This window comes from Heloderma suspectum, chromosome 1, assembly GCF_057233095.1.
Source record: "Heloderma suspectum isolate Gila_16-S chromosome 1, 16-S_ref, whole genome shotgun sequence".
Lineage (NCBI taxonomy): Eukaryota > Metazoa > Chordata > Lepidosauria > Squamata > Helodermatidae > Heloderma > Heloderma suspectum.
In genome coordinates, this window is record NC_139458.1 from 201,575,417 (window position 1) to 201,592,201 (window position 16,785).

Consider the following 16,785-nt stretch of genomic DNA (forward strand, 5'->3'; position numbering starts at 1 on the left):
TTTTCCTTCAGTCTAGATTTCCCTAAACCCCACCCCAACCAATTCCTCACAAACTGTTACAGATGCTGTACCCTAGTCTTCCTCTGCCTCCAGCTCTTCCTGCTGTTTCTGGCTTCTAGGATGATTCAGATATTTCAGGGATTATTTGCTGAAGTTATATCTGGTCACCATATATAAAATTGGAACCTAAAATGTGTAATGTATAACTTGGTTTGCTCATAACATTATAGTTTATTCAGAGAATTACAAATTTACTGAATTTACTTTTAAAAGTTTTTAATTTTAATGATAATTTTATGAGCAAACCAAGTTTTATATAATACATTTTGGGCACAGTTCTCTGCATGTTTAGATAGAAATAAGTCCTACAACTTTCAACATTCTCTAGCCAGCATGTGTAACAGCCATTAAGAAAGTAACTTTAGATCTGTAAAGAGTGCTACAAAACAAAAGTATTGCATATTTTTAATTTCCCCCCAAATGTCCAGTTTCCCCCTGAAACTGCCTGGAAAACAAGAGCATTTTTTCCCCCAATGGCTTCAAATTTCCAGAAATTTAACTTCTTTATTATCAAAAAAGGGTGCATTTACCATTTGATGTTGTAGTCATCGATTAGTGAACAAGATTGTGTAAACTTGCCCCAGAATCTACTGCATTTATCGTCCAAGTGTGCAACCAAAGCAGACTTGTTAAATGTCTCTGAAATCCAGAGGAACGATACTTCTTTTATTGTTCCTCCATGTGACACAGATTGCTCTTAGTTTAAAACATAGAAGGTTCCAAAGGACATTTGAGTTTTGCGGTACTGTGCTCTCTCGCTGTCTCTCGTTCGTAAAGCTGTTTTCCTCTTTGTAATTATAATGCAGCAATGCTAGACCTACTCATCAGCATCAGCATCTCAGCAGCGGGGAGATTTCTCTGAGTAAGGATGAAAAACCTGAACCTGTTCAGCTTTCCACGGGAAGTGAGAGTTGTTTTGTTTTTGGCTCAAGCAAGAACTCTGAGGCGGCACAAGAGCTTCGACTATTTGTGCAGGAACATCAACATCCAGTTAAAATCAGAGACTTCAGGCTGGTATCAGAGTGTAGCATGGTTACTTGGGCTCCAATTATCAGTTTACACACTGCACCCCTTCGGAGGAGGGGCACTGGACATAGGAAGCTGCCTTAACCCTGGTCAGACTATTTGTCAATCTAGTCCAATTTTGTCTGATAGGTGGCTGCTCTCCAAGATCTTTCCTGTCACCTCCTACCTGATCCCTTTTGAGTTGGAGATGTCAGAGACTGGGATCTCGGACCTTCTGCATGCAAAGGATATGCTACACCCCTGAGCTATGGTGTCTCCCCAATGAGGGTGCCTTGAGAATGTTGGAATAAGCCACAGCCATTAGTTCAACCCACTGTGTGGCTTGGGAAAGAACTGGTTGAAAAGCCACTAAATTGTTAATGCATGTAGAGAGTTGGGGTGCTGGTTTTGGTTTCACTTTTGCCTACTTACTTTGCCTGCTGTAGTTGTAACAAGAAGATGCCTGTTGATATTAGGTAAAGGTCCTGCTTAAAGGTTGCCATTGTCTTCTGTCTCAATGGTGGTCAGACAAACGTTACTCTGCAACAGAGAAGCTCTCCAAATCTTGGAGCTGATATTGCTAAGTTCGGTGAAATTCAGCCCCCTCCTTCTCCAGAAGAGGCTGCATTGATCTCAAGCCTTTAAAGTACCAGATGACACACCTGTATCAACATTTTATGGTGCAGATGAATGGACCACACACGTGCTGCATTCTCTCCAAGAGGTGTCATGGTAGACAACCTGTCCTATAGCCTGGATGGATTGGGAGACAGGAATGTAGCATTCAATGTTTTATTTCTTTTCAGCTAGAGGGTTGCTGAGGCAAGCCTATTCTCATAGCCACTTGGGGAGGTCTGTTGCAAGAGGACCAACCATCCTAAACACACCCTGCTTTGTGGGATGGAGAAGATTGTAAATAATGGAGCCACACCTTCTGTTTTCCACCTCTCTATGAACTTGGCCCACCCAGGGAGCATAACTGCCTATGCTATATGGATCCACAGAAACAGACATGTGAGCATAAATACTGTGTGTAAGCCAGGTAGAAAAGTGCTCTGTGAGCGACATTCCCTCTTGATCCGATTATATGCTTATGCAGAAACGATGTGATCCGGGGTGTTTATTGTGTGGGTCTTGGAATATCTGTGCTCCTCATCTGCATAGCCATGAACTTGTTGTGTGGCCAAAGCTCCCTCTCTCAGCCTCTGTTTGCTCTCTGTAAAGCAGAAATATTAATGGCTTAGTATGAGGCATAATTGTTTGAGAAAGAATTACATCAGGTTTGTAAAAAAAAAAAAAAATCCTTTGAAAGCTGAAAGTGCTAAAAAGAAAAAAAACGTATAATTCAACAGCCTAGGTATTTGAAATGAAATCTTTCATATGCCCATTGAATTATAAGTATCCTTGTGTTTGTGAATGTTTTGATCCTTCACTAGGGTTTTAATGAGAGACTATTTATTTATTATAGGTGTTTTTATGGGTGAGAAATCTGTTCTGTTGAGTTTTTAATGCAAATTTACCAAATTTGCACCTCCTGAGCCAATAAGTGAGATGAGATGGAGTTGTGTACCGAAATCCACACTTTCCCTAGCTTGGTGAAGCAGTTTGTTGGGGGGAAATGTGCACAAAACCACAACAACATATTCACGGAACCTGTGCCTCAGATGTATACATTAGAGAAAAGTGTGCACAAACTTACATTATGTCAATGGAAAGTACTGGAAAAACAATGAGTATATTTGAAAAATGCACACATAAATGCATGTATTTGGGGGAAATGAGCACACACAAATGTGCAAATTTCTGTGTGGACTTAAAAAACAACAACTTACAAAATTGTGTGGAAACAGGACAGAACAGGCCTGAAAGTCTGACAATCTCAGTGGGAATGAAATCAACAAATCTGTTCATCCCTACTTTCAAGCATATTCCCTGGGCAATTTATAAGAAATAATAAAACAATATGTAAATACAACTCTTCACCCACCCATTATGCCAGAAATTCACAAAAGGAGCACAAAACAGTCTGCAATATTACATTTGCATCTAAACAGCTGGGAAAATGAAAACATCTTTACCTGGTGCTGAAAAGGTGATAAAGTAGGTGCCTGCTGAACGCCCCTGGGAGAGCATTCCACAGCATAAAAGATTGGATCCAGACTGAGGGCTCCTTCACACGGAGCTTTTATCCTGTGATTGAGATTGCTGCTTCAGGGAAGTTTTGCGAGCTCTTTACATGACGCTGTGATCCTCCAAGACGTCTCCTGAACTAAATGCCCTTTGTTCTGTTTTTAAATAGATTGCAGATAATGAGCTATCAAACTACCCCGTTGTGTTTCACTTGAGTTCCCTCCATGAAAAGAGGAAAAGTGGCAAGGAGCAATATCAATGAAAGAGAATGGAAGACTCAGATAAAGGGAGAAGGAGAGGGAAAGGGGAGGAGGGAAAGGAAGCACATGAAAAAAGGAGTCGCTGTGATCCTGCATTTAAAATGGAAGCAGAAAGCCCTGTTTTAAATGCAGGATTTTAGGCGCATGTAGAGGTGCCCTGAGTCATGCTTGGAGTAGACCCATTAAAATCTAGGAGACAAAGGGTGCAATCCTATGCATGTTTACACAGAGGAAAGTCCTACAACTCCCAGCATTCCCCAGCCAGCCATGCTGGCCAGAGAATGCTGGGAGTTGTAGGACCTTTTTCTGTCTAAATATGCATAGGATTGCACCCTTAATTTCATCATGACTAACTTAGGTTCTATTGATTTCAGTGGTCTACTCTAAGCATGACTCAGTCTGGATCAAACTCAGAATCTCTACCAAGATTACTTTTATTCATTGGCTGCTTGAATTATATGAAAATGAAAACATAGGTAAGTAAAACTCTGAAAAACGAATTTGTAAAATATCTTTGCTGGGTGCTAGAGTTGGGATCCAAGGAAGCCCTTAGGGTGCAATCCTGAGCATGTTTAGACAGACAGTAGGTCTACAACTCCCAGCATGCCCCAGCCTGGGTGAGGCATGCTGGGAGTTGTAGGCCTACGTTCTGTCTAAACATGCATAGGATTGCACCTTTAGATGCCTTTGTGCACGAGAGCCTCTTTTAACTGGAGCTTCCAGGGGTTGAGCTTTGGACCCCTTGCATGCAAAACATGCCCTTGAGATAGAGCCCATCTTTGTACAAGCCTATAGCCCCTCTCCACTGCAGATGAGGCAGGCACCTGGGGGATGCTAGGAGTTGTAGTCCAACACATCCGGGTGGGGGAAAACTGATCTATGTTCCATGCATGCATCCATGCATGCTTCCATCATTCCATCCATTTTTAAAATTATTTTGTCACATTTGTATCCAGATCTTCTTCCAAATAGCTCAGGGCAGTGCAGGTGGAGTTCCCTGGGACTCATCATACCTGCTTAGCTTCAGAGTTGGAACCATATCAGCAGCTAGGCAACCTAGCAATACTTTTGATAGCTCATTGGTAATAGGGTTGTACGAGAACTTTGTTGCTGTTCAAAAACTAGACAAAAATGCCATACTCGCAACTCCGAATGTGATTTCATTTGCAAATTGCATCCTTAAAAAAAAAAAAAGTGCATTTTTTTTTAAAAGTACACATCTTCATGCTTTAATCAATGGAGGTGTGGGGGTGGGGACTGCGCATTTGGGTGCATACTTCGGAAATGCGCATTTTTCCTGTTTGTAAAAAAAGATGCTTGTGTTCAGGAGCCAGAAGAAGATGAAATGAGCATCGAGGTGGAAAATGAAGAACATTGATGAGTTCAAACATTGTTCATTCGCCCATCCCTAATTGGTAGCATGCACAGTTTGCATGTATAAGCTTCCTAGGCTCAGTCATTGCTTTCTTTATTTCAAGCAGCCTTCTTCAACCTGGTGCCCTCCATATGTTTTAGAATACAAGTCCCACCATTCCTGACCATTGAGCATGCTGCCTGGGGTTGCTGGGAGTTGAAGTCCAAAATATCTAGAGAGTGCCAGGTTGGGGACTGCTCAGTTATCATGGTTGGGAAAGATCTTTGCCCCAAATTCCTGGACAGCTCCCCTCAGTACACAGTACTGGTCTGGATATATTCATGTTCTTATTCAGTATAAAGCAACTTCTTAGACCTTTGATGTGAATCACTGCATTTCCTGGTCTACCCCAGACTTCCAGTGGCTTCATATATATTAGAACTTTCCTTACCAAGCAACCAATTGTGTAACAATCCCACGAGGCCATGGAAGTCAACTAAAAACAGAAAAGTGAAGGAAGCCAGAACACAAAAATGTTTCTGAATAAATATGTGAAAGTGCAGTAATTCCAGAGGGAGTAGGGAAGGAATTGCTCTAGCAGGCATGTCCTGTCTTTTCAGTTAAATGCATCAGATTTCTCAAGTGAGGTTGCAGCAAAGACACAAGAGGAGCTCAGCTTTCTAGTCCCCCCCTTAAACAGCACTTTTAAAAAACAAAACAAACATATCAAAACCTCACAGAAGACCAGAGTGGACACTTTAGCCCCCAAAGAGGACTAAAGAGGACACAGAATCCCATAAAACGTGCATATGCTGATTTGTATGTATAGATGGAAATTCAGAAGTAAGTCCTAAAAAGTAATTAGAAATCAAAGAGAGCAGATGGTGACCAGGCGTCCTGTGTGACTGCCCAGTCTGCTGTCTGAGTGCTCACTGCTTGATGAGCAACTTCGAGGCCCCTGCAAGCTCTCCTCCTGATGGCTCTTTATCCTCAAACTGGACTTGGACTGGACAGCCCGTCAAATACAAGATACCTTCAGAGCTGCCCTTTGTAAACTAGGAAGACATATTGTCAGGAGTTGAGCTGCAGCATATCTCAAGCCCAAAACAGATCTTGGGGGAATGTCAGGCAAAGATTCGTCCTGCGAACCAGCTCCAGTCAAAGAAAGGATTTGCCTGAAGGACAAGGCTGATGGTGGCCATCACTACATCTTAAAGTAGAGATTTCCATAGTTGAACTATGCGCTCTGCGAAAAAGTACTTCCTTTTATCTGTCCTGTATCTCCCACCATTCAGCTTATGGGATGACTCCAGGCTCTGTTATTATGAGAGAGGGAGACAAAAATCCTTCCTATCTACATTCTCCATGCCTAATTTTATACACCTCTATCACATCTTCCCTTACTTGCCTTTTTTCTAAGTTAAAAAGCCCCAAACATTGTTACCTTTCCTTGCAGGTGAGTTGCTTCAAGCTCTTGATAATTTTACTTGCCCTTTTCTGCACCTTTTCCAGCTCTACAATATCATTTTTCAGGTTTGGCGACCAGAACTGCACACAGTGTTTCAAGTGTGGTCTCACCATTCTGTAAGGGCAGTATGAGATTGACAGTTTTATTTTCAGTTTCTTTCCTAATGATTCCCAAATGGGAATTTGCTTTTCCCCCCAGCCAGCTGTATCCTAGGTTAAAGTTTTAATCAAGCTATCCTTGTGATTCCATCCTGTTGGAAAGCTGTGTGTGAATTAATCCCACATGGGGGTGGCCTATTGCTTAGGCCTTTTCCACCAGATCCACAATCTGCTGGGGCAGATGGAGCCATTTGGGTGGGAAAGACTCACATGATAGGCTCCGCCCATATGGTCACTTAATTGAGACATAGCCCCATGCAGTGTGGGGTTGCACTAATGGGAAGAGACTCCCATGAGTGAGGGTGAGCGTAAGCCTGTTTCTCAGCCTGATCTAATTCACAGAATGGTTGTGATAATAAATGAGAAAAGAAATGTAAAGCACTTCTTACATGGGAAAGTGCTATATCAGACTTCTAGCAGCTCAATGATAGATACAGAGGTTTGCTTCTTGAGTCACTGTAGTTGCTGTTGTGTTTATTTGAAGTCTGTTACTTGAAGAGCGGGGAGCTTATATGTGTCTCTTCTTCTTCTTGAACCCATCAGTAAGGATTGGTTGACAAGGCTTTTCCTCATTTTACCCATCTTAGGATTCTATTGATATTTTTTCATGTACAATATCTTATAGTTAAGAGCTGACCTGAGCAAGATTTTTCATTGGAAATAATGATATTCACCAGTAAGTGCTTTTAAAAATCTTTTTGAATTCATCTCTATCTCCCTGTGACATCTGAATCAGGAGAGGCTGTGCAAATCCTGAATCAGTGCCCAGACTGAGTAATGGGCTGGATGCTGGCCAATAAACTGAAGCTGAATCCTGGCAAGATGGAAGCCCTGTGAGTGAGTGATTCCTGGGTCTGTGAGATAGGCTCATTGCCTGTTCTGGATGGGATTGCTCCCCCTCTGAAAGATCAGGTCTGTAGTTTGGGTGTACTCCTAGATCCAGCATTGTTGCTGGAGGCCCAAGTGGTCGCAGTGGCTCAGAGTGCCTTCGGAGTGCTTTGACTGGTTCACCAGTTACAGCCTCTCCTGAAGAGGGATAGCTTGACCACTGTGGTACAGCCATTAGCAGCCTCAAGACTAGATTACTGCAATGCACACTATGTGGAGTTGCCCTTAAGGCTGGTCCAGAAGCTGGTGCTAGTGCAGAATGCAGCAGCTCGGCTGTTGTCGAGAGCTGCCCCTTTTCAGCATGTAACTCCTTTGCTGAGGGAACTGTGCTGGCTGTCTATCTGCTACCAGGCCAGGTTTAAGGTATTAGTACTAGCGTATAAAGCCCTAAACAACTTGGGACCAGGATAGCTAAGACAGTAGTACCTCCTTTATCAACCTGCCCAGTCACTGAGGTCATCAGATAGCATGTTCCTGGTGGTTCCACATGGACCCATAGCCCAGTTGGAGTCCACCAGGAAAAGAGCCTTCAGTGTGGTGGCCCCCTTCCTGTGGAATTCCCTACCTTTGGAGGTCAGGCAGGTGCCAATATTGTGTTCCTTCCAGCGCCTCGTGAAGTCATTGTTATTTTGAGAGGCCTTCCTTGTGTGACCAGCCATAGTTTATTAAATTCAACCTTATTGAAATTTGTCTTTAATTTTTTTAAAAAACTATTTTAACCTGGTGTTTTATTCTTTTATCTTTGTTGTTCACCGCTCTGAAATCTTATGATGTGGAGTGGTATCTAAATATTGTAAATTAAAAAAATAAAAATGAAATCTCTTTATGAATGTTCCATTAGTAATTAAGCTCAGACTTTATAAAGAACAAACTAGCCCAGATGCATTTTTATGGTTTATTTCACAAGTAAGCTGGTGAACAGGTGTACATCACCTGGCTGTACCTTACATACAGATCTGAAAAAAAAAATGATTAACAGTATAATTCCTATTGATGATTTGTATACACTGATAGTGCTGTGCATCCATTGTTTGGTGTTATTTGCTGTTACTGAAATCAGTAATGGAAGAATGAAAAATACAGTGAAAAAAGAAAATGAAAAATACAGTTACAAGATGTAACATGGCCTCTGTACATTTAAACAGATCACAATGAAGTTAAAAAACAAAAGAATATAATTCCCTGACTTATAATTGCACTGCTCTATTTTGTAACATTTTTAATGTGTTTAGGATTATTTTTACATTGTTGGTTTTTACATTTAAGTATTTTTTATGTAATCTGTTTAGAGATTTTATCATATCAAGTGGCATATAAGCAGTTTAAATCAATCAATATTTTAATAGATTATTTAATTGATATACAAATGGATGGGCATAACGTGACTAATGTTTCTTCCCACATAAGTGTATTTTCAAGGTTTTCATAAAACATGGATGGATTATGATGAAGAGCTAGGCAAAATGGATTTTTTGCTGGTTAATCTGTCCACCATGTGAATTTATAATCATTTTGTTAAATCACTGTATTAACTTGTGAATTCATAATTATTTCAAAATCGTTCATGTTTCGTTGTACTTTACATTATTTTGCACCGGCACCTGTTGTATGTTATTTTTTGTGATCATTTGTGCCCCCTTTCAGTTTTATATTATATCTGCACATTTGTAATTGGCCTTTTTGTTTTCTTTCCTGTTATGCTTTATAAGAAGCCTGTCTCTTTTCGTGTGTGTGTGCACGTGTGTGTGTATAACTAGAATTCTGCAGAATAGCAGCCTCCTAAAACATTTAGGAAATCAAAGTGCTTGTGCCAGCTTGCAAAGTCACTGACATTATGCAAACATTATGCATATTGAATACTCTCACTACTGGACAGTGAGGGGGCGGGGCTTGGGGAGGGGAGTGGGCAGGCCCTATGAAGGTTGCCCAAGCCTCCAAAGGCCTTGATCAGGCCCAGGGGCCTGTGGTTCGCCATCCCTACACTGTCCTATGAGTATGCTTTGGCGGTAACAATTGCATGATTTGGGCCTTTGAATTATAGTGGTAGTTTAGTGCTGGCAGCTTGGCCATTTTTGCTTATGCCACTTAAAAATGAGGGTCGACTGACAGACGTGTACACTGCTTCCCACATTACTTTTTATACAAGTACACCTAAAAAGCTCATGTCTGGAAGTGACAAACACATATTTGGAAACATGTGTACCATGCAAGCACACTCATCGGAATCCCAGATTGGCTGGCAGTTCTCTGTTGGGTATACACAGGGTTGCAAACCTCGGCTGGTGCCCGTGTAATGTGCAGAATGGGCCAGACAATTAGTTTAAAGTGTACACTCATTTTGGCATTTTCAAAATCAACTTGCAAGTCCTAATTAAAAAGGCAATCATATACTATTTGGACTGTTTAGGAAAAGTAGCTTTGTTCCAGGGAGGAACAGCTGAGCTGCTGATTCTTGGGGGCTTTTTTTTTTAAAAGCTAGATAATGTGTGCTCTAAACCAAACCACTTGAGAAGCTGCAAACTCCGTCCTCCAGATGTCTTGGACTTCAACTCTCATGAGCCACAGTGAGCATGATCAATGGTCAGGAATTCTGGGTGTTGTAGTCCAAAACATCTGGAGAGCACCAGATTGGGGAAGGCTGATCTAGCCTTCTAAAACAAAGGCCCCAGGGATGGCAGCACCGTAGTTCCTTCCTGCCACATGGGATACAAAACTGACTGGGTTCCAAACAAAGTCCGGAAAGGCCCCTTGTCAGTTTCACCTCAGTAGCCTGTTCATTTGAAGTCTGGAAGCAAAGTCTGAAAGCTGCTGCTGGGGGTGATGAAACTGACAACACACTGGGTGACAAAATCTCTTCTCAATCTTCACTGTGGGATGCCAGACTTTGCCCTGAGATCAGACACCTTCGGCTGCATCTTTAATCCCCGGTAATATCAAAGGCACCGTTCAACAGATGTCTCTGACACTTGTATAGCCACATTCAGAACACTGCTCCAAATCACAATGGCCCCACTAGCCGAGGAGAACACATGGCATTTTCACAACACAGTTTATTGATTTATATCAGTTTCTTCAAGGATCTCTTAGCCTCTATGAATTTTAGATAGGCCTGGTACCATCCAGATGTTTTATACTACAACTCCCATAATCCCTGACAATTGGCCATGTTGGCTGGGGCTTATGGGAGTTGTAGCCCAAAACATCTGGAGGGCTACAGGTTGCCTACAAGTGGCATAGACTGAGAGATTGGGAATGTAGAAGCTTTCTTATGCTTGGTCAGACTTTTTTTTCCTATCTCTCCCAGTATTTTCTGTCCTAGCAGGTGCTCCTCAGAGGCCGCTCAGTCAAAGGTATTTCTGTTTGCCTGCTATTAGCTCCCTTTAAATCAGGGGTGGGCAACTTGTGGCCCTCCAGATATTGGTGGACTGTGACTCCCATCATCCCTCACCATTGGCTATGCTGGCTAGGGCTGATGGGAGTTGTAGTCCAACAACACCTGGAAGGCCACCAGTTCCCCACCCCATTTTAAAATGGAGTTGTCAGATTTTGAACCCGGTACTTCCTGCATGCAAAGCATGTTCTCTACCACTGAGTATGGTTCTTCCCAAGAGCAGCCCAGTAAGCCTCACACCTGAGTGATTTGAACCTGGGTTGCCCAGATTTAAGACCAACATTTCCATTGCTGTACCTCATTGGCTTTCAGCCTAATCAATTGTTGTATGAATGCTGAGGAAAAGCAATATCCCCACAACAAAAGTGCTTCTTTGATGGAAGGCCTCTGGATCAACTAGTACATCAGCTATTTGTTGTGCTATCAACTGTCATCTGGAGAGAGGCTACCCCCCCCCCCCGCACACACAACTTTATGCTTTATATTGCACGTGGAGACCATCAAGTTGGCTAGGAGGCAGGAGAGATGTCCAGTGCAATACCAAAAACAGCTCCTAGCATATTCTGTGCATCATCATTAATGACATGCCTGGGGATACTCCATGTGCCTAAAGCTTACAATCCTCAAAGAGGCTGTGTCCCTCAAACAAGGTTTACTTACCTTTTTAAGCGTAGAGAGACTTTGTATCCTGGCCGAGATCATCAATCTGGCTGAAGACTGAACTCAGTGAAGAAATACGGTGGTACAGCTTGATTCTGATCTCTGTCCGGTGCCCACAACCAATAAACCAGGATGCAGGGTCAATAAATCTCTATCAGCAAAATACCAATTGATCCATAGGGGAACTGAGGAATAATCTTTCTTATAAGATGAGAAAACCCTTTGTCTTTTACTGCAAGGTTATTTTCTTATGCCTGTCTTGTTCTCACAAGCTCTCTTTATTCCTCTTACTCTTGCTTCCCGGACATAAGACTGTGTAATATTGGCACCCTCTTGTCTTCCTCCTTTCCAGTGAAAGTATATTCCTAAGTTCCATTTACCAAATTATTATTGCAGCTATTATTTGAATGCACAAAAACTGCTCTTGGGGATAATTTGATCATCTCAAGAATATAACAATGGGAGGCAAGTCGAGAGAGGAGTGCTGTCACTGCAACAGATTCTGTGAATGAATTCACATTTTTAAAATGCCGCAGTCCGTTCTATCACCTCAGCATGGGACCACCTCATTCTGCTGCAGGTGTAAGCCAGGTCTTGCTAATCCTCACAGCAGACTGTTAAGGGGGGGGGGCGGCAGTATTATAGTATTGCTATATAGCAGATTCCAGGGCAGAGGCTAAGACAGTGGCATGCCCAAGACCCTCTAGTGAATTTGTGGCTGATACGAGATTTGAACCAGTGATGGAAAGATCCTGCATGTAGAAAAAGATTCCTCCACACAGAAAACTAACATGTCAAGGGAAGCAGTTGAGGCCGATGGCTGTGATTTTGGTGGGGCTGTGAATCCATTCTGGGTTTCTGCCAGGACCAGCCAGAACTCTAAAGGAGCTATCCAAGATGCTGAACCCTATCCCCAAAACAAGTTCAGCTCCTTAGATAGCTCCTTCAGAGTTCTGGTTCTGGCTGAAATTTTGAACGGATTCACAGCTGGTTCTGGCTGAAATCCAGAATGGATTCACAGCCCCACCAAAATCGGAGCCACCGGCTTCCACTGAAGGGCAGGGCTAGGCTGCTGGAACAATTCTCCCTGATATCTAGTTTTTCATATGCAGTGGGTTATTGTGCGTGTGTGTGCATGCGTGTGTGTCTATATGTAAGAGCGTTCTGTCATGTGAGTTCTGTCTTGAAGTGGAACAGCCCCAAATCAGGTTTCCCAGTTCATCTGCTCTATCCTCGGGACCTTCCTGTCCAGGGCCAGCCCATGACATTGTGCTGCCTGAGGCGATGGACAAGATGGCACCTGTTCCATGTACAAAAGTCAACTGGACTGGCAGTTGAATTTTCAACACTGGCAATGGGACAGCGTCCTCCACCACACCTGAAAGCAGCAGGCTAGTTTCAGGGGCACAGGGCAGGCCACAGGGCCCATTCCTCCAACACCTTGCTGTCACCTCCCAGCATCGGCTGCCTGAGTTGACTGCCTCAGTCTGCTTAATAGTAGGGACAGCCCTGTTCCTGACACTGAACCAGGTCAACTGTTTTAAATGTCGATAATGTCCTCATTTTACAAGCTAAGGACTGTCCCTAAAATCTACAAAACAGCATGAATGTCTGGCCTGCACCTGGCCCACTGGAAACCTGAGGCAATTCCAAGCTAGCATACCGTATATGGGAAGCCTTCAGAATTTTCAAAGCTGCCCTCAGTCATAACAAACTGACCAGATGCAAAGGAGGACAGGGTCTCCAGACCTCACATGATGGTTCTGAAGAGGCTTGTGTCTCATAGGTCTCAAATGGTGAGAAAAGCTGCACTGGCCAATACTCTTTCTTCTACATAACAGAGACCTGCAGCTAAAGAACAGGCAAGTCAGCTGAGCTCAGATTAATATGTGAAATGCTGGGACCTCTTCCTAGTCCCCAGCATGCCTCACAAAGCTACTCCTGTCTCTAGAGCAGCCATTGGCCTATTACAGCCTTCCCCAGCCCTCCAGAAGTGTTAGGCTACAACTTCCAGCCAGCATGGCTGGCTGGGGGATGCTGGGAGTTGTAGCCCAACACATCTAGAGGGCACCAGGCTGGAGAAGGCTGGCCTAGTATATGTGGTTTATGGTGCTCCCCTGCCCCAGCATGTCCCATGCCTTCCCGTACTAGCTTCTGCCACAAAAAGAGCAAGAGAGAGAGAGAGAGAGAGAGAGAGAGACCAGCAGGCGGGTGCATGTGCAAGCTTGGAGGCCCAACCACAGAGTGTTGTGGCTAGAGTGCTGTCATGTCCTTAAACACACACACAGAGAGAGAGAGAGAGAGAGAGAGTCTAGCCCCTGCCCTCCATGGCCGGATCTCCAAACTTGCACACCGCCTGCCTTCTGGTCTTTCCTCATAGCAACAACCCTGCAGGATTGCTGTGGGCTGGAAGCACCTGACCAGGTGGTGAGTCTTTGGCAGGAGTGGGAGAGGCAAAACTGGGGTGGAAGAGAGAGAGAGAGAGAGAGAGAGAGAAAAGGGGGAGAGAGAAAGAAAGGAAAAAGGTAGAGAGAGGGGAAGGGAAAATAAACCACATTAGTGGGAATTTGAAGCATTTTACAGAAGGCCAGCATGGTGAAGGAAGTGTTTGTGTGTGAGTGGGCATGGATGGATGGGGTGTGTGTGAATATGACAAATTTAAGGTCATCACCACCACCTACACTCTTCCTCTCTCAAGATCATCTCCACACTGTTTCTCATCAGCATCCCACACTGTTTTCCTGTCTCTCTTGAGATTTGTAAGAGAGAAAAACTGTGTGTGTGTGGGGTGGGGTGTTGTGATGACCTTAAGATGAGAGAGGAGGGGTGGAGGTGGTGGCAGCTAAAGTCTGTATAAGGTTTTGCTCCCAACCAAACTGATAATTTTCTCTTCCTTAATACAACTGGACTGGAGACACAGACATATTCTGACAGCTTTGTCAACTAGCTTTGTTAACTGAGTGGCTGGTTGTGAACGTTCTGGATCACAACATCTCGGCCAATGATCTCCAGAGGCTTTATGGCCAGCACACAATATAGATGGGCATCGTGTCCTCTGTTGCATCTGGTCAGTGTCAGTACTAGCCACAATGCAGGCTCCACATCAGCAGAGGCATGGAAGTTTTCTGTGGACAGCCGCCTGGCCCCTGTAACTTGCCATGACACCTAGGAGTTGGGCTATCTGGAGGTCCAAATAAATGCCATTTTTTAATGAGGGTGTCATTGGACTAATTCAGATCACTTCTGAAGAGAGTCTCTTACAGCTGTGTACAAGCTGGCAGGGACCTACAACCTAATGAGGTTTCCTGCAGGGCTGATATGTATTAGCCCCTTGGAGCAGCCATATTGGTAGCACGAGTCTGGGAGCTGTCTCAGCCTGCGCCTCCTAGCCACTGTGCCTGATGGGTGGAGTCAGATGCCTAAGTTAAGCCCCCCTCCCCAGCATAGCAAGGCAGTAGTTAAGTGAGCCCCCCCCCCCCCCCGTATGTAGAAGCAGAATCAAAAGTTGCTAAAGTCAAAGCTGTGTATCAGGGAATATATTTTGAGGTCTCCGGGCTGATCATAATTAGAAAAAAATGTCTTCTAGAGAGAAATTGTGACTCACAGTTTATGTTTCCTGGAGTGTTGCCATGGTGAAGACAGGCTGTGCCAACCCTCACGCAGATATTAATCCCTGATTTGAAAGGAAGATAAATAGCCAAACTTTACTTTAGCCAAAAACCAAACTAACTTTGTATCAACAGTGGAATGTGTCTCTCGTTAGACTGGGCGACCCAACCATGCAGGAGGAACTAAAAGGCTTGAATCAACAAAGCTAAAAGTACTCAGTGCTTTTAAAGGAGAACTGATTCCTTTATCTGAAGTGCAGCCACACCTAGCAAAGGGGCAGGTGGGGGAAAGGGAGGTGAGGGATGGAGTGAGCTGGTCAAGGAGCGGATACAGTGCCAGAGCTTTTTATACATCCATTAAGGATGTTTCCAGATGAGGCCTAATTTAGTTTGGAGCCTCTCTTAGGTCAGTGGCTGATCTTTCAGCGTTGGTCTGAGAACGCAATGAGCAGGAGCCAGGTGGAGCCGCGAGAAAGCGGCAGTGAGCTGTTGAAGAACAGCCCTGTGTGTGTTCTACAAGGCCTGCCAGGCACTCCCTCAGCTAGCCTGTGGCGCTCAGTTGCTGTGGAGGAGGACACTCGCTTAGGGTGGACACTTATGAATCACCAAAAAAGCAGAGAAAAGAAAACAGCGATTTGCATAACATTTTGTTGTTGTTTATTCGGTCAGTCGCTTCCGACTCTTCGTGACTTCATGGACCAGCCCATGCCAGAGCTTCCTGTCAGCCGTCACCACCCCCAGCTCCCCCAAGGTCGAGTCCATCACCTCCAGAATATCTTCCATTCACCTTGCCCTTGGTCGGCCGCTCTTCCTTCTGCCTTCCACTTTCCCTAGCATCAGCATCTTCTCCAGGGTATCCTGTCTTCTCATGATGTGGCCAAAGTACTTCAGTTTTGCCTTTAACATCATTCCCTCAAGTGAGCAGTCTGGCTTTATTTCCTGGATATGAACTTGAGCATGCTCCGGGAGAGAGCGGAGGACAGGAAGGCCTGGCGTGCTATGGTCAATGGGGTCACGAAGAGTCGGACACGACTTAACGACTGAACAACAACAATTTATATGGATACATACAAATTCCAAAATAAATATTATAATTCAAATTGAAATACAGTACATCTCACTGTAGTGTGAAAGGCTATGACTAGATGACCTGAATGCTGTGCTTGGTCTGCTGTCCAGGTGCTGTTGGTGGACATCTTCAAGGACCCCATTCTCTCTTCTTCTGGTTCTTTATGTTCAAACTAAATTTGGACTGGACAGCTCTTCAGATAAAGGACACCTTCAAATTAGGACAGTCATCTGGCAGCCCTTCAAAGAGGACACCTGGCCACCCCTGCCCTGTTGCCAGTGTTAAAGTCAGAGTCAAGTGCCAGTCTGGTTGAGGGGAGGACATACCATCTTGTCCTTTGCCTCACGCAGCAATGTGTCCTGGGCTAGCCCTGTATATGTCACCTTGAGTTCCTTGGAGGAAAGGCTGGATAGAAGTAGAGATATAGGTCTCATCTCGTCTACTCCAAAAACTTATGGGGGGAGGAAAGCCTTAACTGGCCTTGGGAAATGGGCCTCAGGGCAGAATGAAGAAAGCCTTTGGTCTCAGGAACAGAGGGCAGCTGGAGCCAGTGGAGGCTGGTGACTCCAATGTCAGTGGGGCTGTAAATCTACTCTGGGTTTCGGTCAGAATCAGTCAGAACTCTAAAGGAGCTGTCCAAGGTGCTGAACCCAAGCCACAAAATAGATTCTGCACTTTGGATAGCTCCTTTAGAGTTCTGACTGATTCTGACCGAAACCCAGAGTAGATTCACA

At 44.1% G+C, this 16,785-nt stretch overlaps 1 long non-coding RNA gene across 1 annotated transcript; it reads right to left on the reverse strand.

Annotated features, from left to right (window-relative positions):
- Positions 1-547: 547 nt before the first annotated feature.
- On the reverse strand, positions 548-15,184 carry LOC146358634 (uncharacterized). The gene is made up of 5 exons (XR_014785249.1): positions 14,979-15,184; positions 11,375-11,476; positions 6,254-6,391; positions 3,144-3,350; positions 548-2,281 (listed from the first exon to the last, which is right to left on the reverse strand). It is a non-coding gene; the product is annotated as an uncharacterized LOC146358634 (long non-coding RNA).
- Positions 15,185-16,785: the final 1,601 nt, after the last annotated feature.